Source organism: Chinchilla lanigera, unplaced genomic scaffold (genome assembly GCF_000276665.1).
Source record: "Chinchilla lanigera isolate Chin_1 unplaced genomic scaffold, ChiLan1.0 scaffold00013, whole genome shotgun sequence".
NCBI classification, from domain to species: domain Eukaryota; kingdom Metazoa; phylum Chordata; class Mammalia; order Rodentia; family Chinchillidae; genus Chinchilla; species Chinchilla lanigera.
This window is the reverse complement of record NW_004955414.1, coordinates 15,760,470-15,767,131: the sequence shown is the minus strand read 5'-3', so window position 1 is coordinate 15,767,131 and position 6,662 is coordinate 15,760,470. Positions and strand designations below refer to the sequence as shown.

General features: G+C 37.6%; 1 protein-coding gene across 2 annotated transcripts in view; it reads left to right on the top strand.

Annotated features, from left to right (window-relative positions):
* Positions 1-6,662, top strand: part of Uvrag (UV radiation resistance associated) — a 310,440-nt gene that overhangs the window by 276,424 nt on the left and 27,354 nt on the right. The gene's annotated exons all lie outside the window — the stretch shown is intronic.

Below are 6,662 nucleotides of genomic sequence, written 5' to 3'. Positions count from 1 at the left end.
TCTTTGTAACTGCAGCCTGTGGCCTAGCACACAGGTGGTCAGTATGTATTGACTGAATGCATACATGGTTCTAGCTGCTTGTCTTTCTTTGCATCTACACAAGACCAAAGGTAGAGCCAGGCATGGTGGCTCATGCTTGTAATCCTAGCACTCGGGAGACTGACTCAGGAGGATGGCTGTGAGTTCAAGGCCAGCCTGGACTACATAGTGAGTTCAAGGCCAGCCTAGTGAGAGTACACTAGGAAACTGAAACTACAACCGTTTCCATTGGTACATAGTGAGTTCAAGGCCAGTTCAAGGCCATAGTGAGACCTTGTCAAAAAAAAAAAAAGGTGGAAGGCAGAGCAGAAATAAATAGACTTAGAAAGCTAGTTTATATAAGTAATCCATATTCTGTATATATATAAAGAGTGTATATATACATATATTCATACCAGTTCATATATACACACACATATAATCTAGATTCCAGATGTAAGTTTACCCTTTATCTCCTATACTTTTGTGCTCTCTACTTAGTAATCCTGCCTCTATTGTCCCAATTTTGTTTTTCTGTCAGTTTTTAAGTCTTCATTTCAGTTCACTGTCACCCACAGAATTCCAGCATTTCTTATCTCTATATCTTGCATGTTTTCTTTTTCCATGTCTCATCTTTTTAGACATGCATGATCCAATTAAGGCCCAAAATAACTACATGTAGTCTCAAGAAAGAAAGAAAAGCTAATAATGCATGAGGTATAGCATTAATGAGTTAGTGCAAAAAGCTGTAATGTTCTTAGGAATAGATATTTAGAGAAAGGAAAAAGAAGTAACATTTGTAAGACACATAACTTATAGAATATGTTGGGAGTTTTATGTACAATGTTTTAATCCACACATGACAACTTTATGAAGCGGGTATTGTAATGTGAATTGTGTAGGAGAAGAACCAGAGGCTTAGGGAATGTGAATGACTTGTCCAGGGCCATACAAGTAGCAGCTAGGAAACCTAGAGTTCCATCCTATGAGGCTTTCAGTTTTTTGCTCCTTCCCCAATGTCATTTCAGATGAATTAGCTTTTAAATAGATTGAATCAGGAATTTTGGAAGTAAGCTAGGAAGTTAATGTGAAAGTGGCAGTGTGAAGATAGAAGATCACATTGTTTAATAACCTTGTCATAGTCCCTGGAAGCACTAATTGATGGATGGGTAGTTATGTATCAACCTGTTCAAAGATTAATAGTGCCAGATAGTAATATTTAAGTAGCAAATTGAGTTCTCATTTATCAGTTGAGAAATTTTAACACATCTAAAACAAATTTATGGTGATTTTTTTTCCATACCCCTAATTCACTTGTCCAGAATTATTCATGCCTGCTTGGGTATTTAACAAATTATATAGATTTTCTTTTAAAAACACTTTATCAAGAAAAATAATCACATTCCTGCTTTTTGTATGAAATTAAACAAAATGGTTCCTTGGCCAGTCCACCACCCCCAGATTCACAAACATGCACACTCAGCATGTGTGCTCACCTGCTTCAGAGTGTGGCTTGTACTCTTCCCTCTGCCTCCATTATGCTGCCTCCTATCCTATTTCCCAACCAGGCTGGCTCACTTTCTGTCAGGCTATCGCTTAGGTCTCACACATCATGAAAGCTTTTCCTACGGAGATTTCTCCCTAACTCAAATAAAGAAATGAATTTCACTTCTGCGATTTACAATTCAATTCCCCCAAAAAGTGTGTTAACTCCCATGCATATGGCATGAAGTTAGGTGCTGAGCATTTAATAGTAAGTAAAATAGATTATTTGCTTCTAAAGCATTTAGAGACTAGTGGGAATAAGTTATTTTCTCTCTATGCCTCAGTTTCTTTATCTGTAATACGGGAATAACATAGTACCTACTTTGGCGAGTTCTTGCGATGATTGACTTAATATTAGTGAAATAATTAAAAGAGTGTAGAAAGTGGAATAGAAGTAAAAGAGGGGGGTGTTTTTGTTTCTTTGGAGTTTTTTTGATTTGGTGTGGTTTGGTTTGGTTTTTTGAGACAGAGACTCATTACATAGCCGAAACTAGCCTCAAAGTTGCTATGTATCCCAGCCATGTCTTAAACTATCGATCCTCCAGCCTCAGCCTCCCAAATACTGGCCTTACAGGCATGTGCCACCATGCCCAGTTCTAGAAGTGTTTTTATTTACCAAAATAAAATTGGACTTTGGAATCAACTTTTAAGTTCTTAAAAAAAAAAATGGTAAATACATAGGTTAGTTTTATAGAGAAATGTCATTTTTATAAAGTCTTGCTAGCCAAGGACAGGATATGAGTTTCCATTTATTAAGATATTTTATACCCCTCAGTAGGATAGTAAAGTTTTAGTAAACCAAGTAAAAGATAAACAACGCTTTTCTACTTGTATTGTCTTTTTGTTTTTGTTTTGTTTTGCCTCATAACAGATTATCACAAATTTAGCAGCTTCAATAAACAATCCTCATTTGTATTTCACATTTCATAGGTTAGAACCTAGATAGGCTCATCTGATTTCTCTGCTCAGGATCTCATAAGGCCAAAATCAAAGTGTTTGCTAGGCTTGGCTCTTATCAGGGTGCTCTTGGGGATAGTCTACTTCCAAACTCATTTAATTGTTGGCAGAATCCATTTCCTTTCAGTTGTTGATCTGACTTCCCATTTACTCACTGGCTTTCAGCCAGGGGCCACTCTTTGTTCTTAAAGGCCATCCACATTGAGTACTGGGGATGGGACCAGGGACTTCTCACTGAACTACATCCCCAGCCCTTTTTATCTATTTGTTTTACGACAGTGTCTCACTAAGTTGCTAAATTGCCCAGGCTAGGTTCAAACTTGTGATCCTCCTACCTCAGCCTCCCAGAGCGCTGGGATTGCAGGTGTGCACCACCATACCAGCCATGCATGTTCCTTCTCATATGACTCCTCCATCATCCGACTGGTAGTGTCTCATGTTTCATATCTCTCTGATTTTCTCTTTTGCTGCCAGCCCGAGAAAACTCTCCTTTTCAAGAGTGTATTTCATTAGATTAGGCCTGCCCAGATAATCTCCACTTGCAGTATACATAAAATTATCAGGGGAGTAATACTAGAGGGTAAAGGTAATGGAGACCATCTTAAAGTCCACCTACTACCTCAGTCTCCAAAATATCTTACACAGATGTTCCTCATTTAAGGACCAAATTCAAATTCCATTCTTGCAACAAATTATTAAATGAATTGCTTGCTAAATGAGAAATTGTATGTCTGTAGTATGTACATTACAGTATTCAGAACAAAGAAATAGTCAAAGGAAACTAACTTGATGACTTCGCTTTTATTTGCATAACTTTTATACGCAGTACTGTAATGTATAACAACATAAAACTGCAGTATTGTACTCCACAGCACAATAAGCAAAAATGACAGTACTTTGTAAACAAGGTGTAATGTACAAAAAAAGACATCGAAACTCTATAAACAAGACAGAACTATACCAAAAAAAAGTTATAAATCCAAACAGCATGACTCATAACTTCAAATAGTTGTTAAGTAGATAGGTCATTAAATGAGGAGTATCTGTACTTTCCTTCTATCACTGTACTAACAGGGAATTGTCAGTTGGTATTCCTGGCTAAGACACTTTGTAATACTCCATCACACCTCGTACGTGTTACAAATAGCAGGTATTGAGTATTGCTGTGGTTTGATGAGTGGAGTACAGGCCACGGGGAGCATAGCCTGGAAGGGTCTCCTCTTCGTCTGTCTTTGGGCTCTGACTGACGAGGTGAGCAGTTTTCTCCACCACACAGTTTTACCGTCATGTGCTGCCCACCGGAGGCCTACAGCAGTGCGCCCTCTGATCATAGACTGGAACCTCCTAACCCATGAGCCAAAATAAACTGTTTCTAAGTTAATTTTCTCAGGAATTTCATTATAGTGATGGAAAGATGGGTAATACAAATACATATCTAATGAATTAATTACTTCTTGATAAATGAATTGTTAGCTCAAACAAGGATTAAAAGTATTACAAAACAAATTGTAAGAGCATCAGTCCAGTTGGAGGAGCAATATCCATGTTCATGGCTGGTTTGGGATTTTTTTGAAGCTCCATTTATTTATGATCAACCAAAGAGACTAAACAATGGACACATGGGCCTAGACTCTGTTGCAGTTCAAGTGAGGTCAAAGGAATTCCACAACTTAAAAGGCATGAAGTAGCTATCATAGTAAAGTTAATATTTGGAGGGAAAAAATCATTAAGAGAAAAGAGCATTCTAGAAAACTGTGTTCCATTTAAAACACTTCATTACCAGATTCTTTAAGGGAAACTGGAGGGAGTTCAGAGACGTAAAGAATGATTGAGAAGCTGTAGGGATTAATTTACAAGCAAAGATTCCAGAAGACTTAAGTATGTAGAGCTTAGCCGAACAACAGCTGAGTAGAGATAGAACTGTTGTCTAATTTCTGAAATCAAGAGAAGGAATGTGTCTCTGATAGAGTTAAAAGGTTTCTTTTATAAGTATTGGGATTAAATATTGGAAAAGAAAACTTTTCTAATCAACTTTTAATATTTAGACTGTATGCCGTGACGTGAGCTGTCAGAATTATAGTAAAATCTTAGTTCCTCTTTTTGCTACCTGGGAAATTTCAAGCTACTCCTTAGCCTGTTAAACTTTGTCATGCATACAGTGGGGATTATACCACCTGCCTTGTAGTGTTATTTTGAAGATTAAATGAAATGACATAAGCGGTCAAGTTCCTTCTTGCTCAAATTCTGTGTTGAGGAAAATAGCTGCTATTGCTATCACCATTATCTTCATTCCTCGAAGGTACTTAAGAGTTCAGAGTGTTGGTGTTCAGACAAGTTTGGTGCATAGATTCACACTCTTCATTTAATTAAGTCTCAAGTTGCTACTCTAAATAGGGCCATATATATTGTAATATATCTCTCCTTCCTTCATCAGCACCACCATCACCATGCACACACACAGTTCAGGAAGTATTTAATGATTTGTTGAATTGAATTGAGTAATCTCTGTTAATGATCTTGTCAAGTATTTGTGGTCACTGTATGTGGCTTTGGGTGATACCAGAGTGGGTTTCTGTTCCTCTGTAGTCAAACTGTATGGCAACAGATTTAAGTTCACCTTTTAGTCCAATAAAATTCTGATACTTAGATTTATCTGAATGTTCGTGAAATAATCTCTACAGTCTTGGTAACACTTTGATTTTGTCTTTTCCATGCACAGGAACTCCCTGTGGCACCTCATTGCATATAGGATTGTGTTCCTGAAGTCAACAATGTCTACTCTAGCTATGATTAAACAGAATTGGTGTTCAATATAGGTTTACTAATTAGAGGGTATCAAGATTAATCAGAGGGTGTAGGTATTAATTGGAAGAGCTTATATTCATCGTAAGGAGGCTCACGGAAACCACAGCAAGGCCAGAGGACATACAGATAGCAAATAAGCATGTGAAAAAATGCTCAACATCATTAGTCAACTTCAGATATGCAAATTAAAACCATAGTGCAATACTACTAGGCAGCTACTGGAATAGCTAAAATTTTTTAAACCAACAGTATCAAGTGCTGACAAGAATGTAGAACAACTAAAAAATATTGCTACAGGAAAGGCAAAATTGTTTAACCTCTTCAGAAAGCAATTTGACTTTTTTTTAAAAGTCAACCATGTATCTGCCATTGAACCCAGCAATTCCACTCCTAGATATTGGTGTAAAAGAAACAAATACACAAATCCAAACAAAAACCCGTGCCCAAACATTTTTATCACCTTACTTAGTAAAAGAAAGATAGGAAACAACCCAAATGTCCATCAGCTGGTGTAAAAATAGACATTTGGTGGTACGTCCAAACTGCTCACACGTGCAGCAAGCTGGATGAATTTCAGAAACATAAAGACTGGCAAATGCAAGAGGCCGTATACTCTGTGTTTCCACTTCTGCAACAGTTTAGGAAACTGTTAGTCTATGATCTTGGTGGGAATGTACAGTTCTTTGCATCAAGTGGCATCATAGTTAGTGAACTGGAGGCAGAAATGCTGAGTTTAATCAGTGTAAGGACTAAGGCTTAGCTCTAAAGGAAATCAGGGACAGATAGAGTCTGATTGGGTTAAAGATCAATACAGTATAGTTTGGGGATAAATCATAGGTAGAGGCCATCAACATGAAGACAGAGAGCAAAGGTTGGGCCTGCTGGACAGCTTAAGTACCTCTGTAATGTATCCTACATAGATTTACCCTTTAGCCACCAGGGAACATAACCGTTCTTTTGAAGATCAATAATTACAGCAGTATAGCTTAGCTGATTGCAGCTGCCGCCAAGGTTATGATTTACCTTCCTTTGGCAAATTTTCAATTCTACTTCTTTTGTTCATTTGCAGTATGCATTACTGACCCTCTTTAGCAAAGTACAAGGACTAGATTGATAGAGACCGTACTTACAGATCAAGTTGACTCCAGTGTGTTCCAAGTTGTTTCTAGCCAACAGAAGATTCTGAAGCAAAAGACCATTATAATTTAAGTGTTTTTAGTATGACAGATTTTAGAAGGAAAATGTGCCTCACATGTAACCTGTGCCTCATTAAATACACAAAATGGGGCTGGGGATTTAGCTCAGCGGCAAAGCACCTGCCTGGCAAGTGCAAGGTC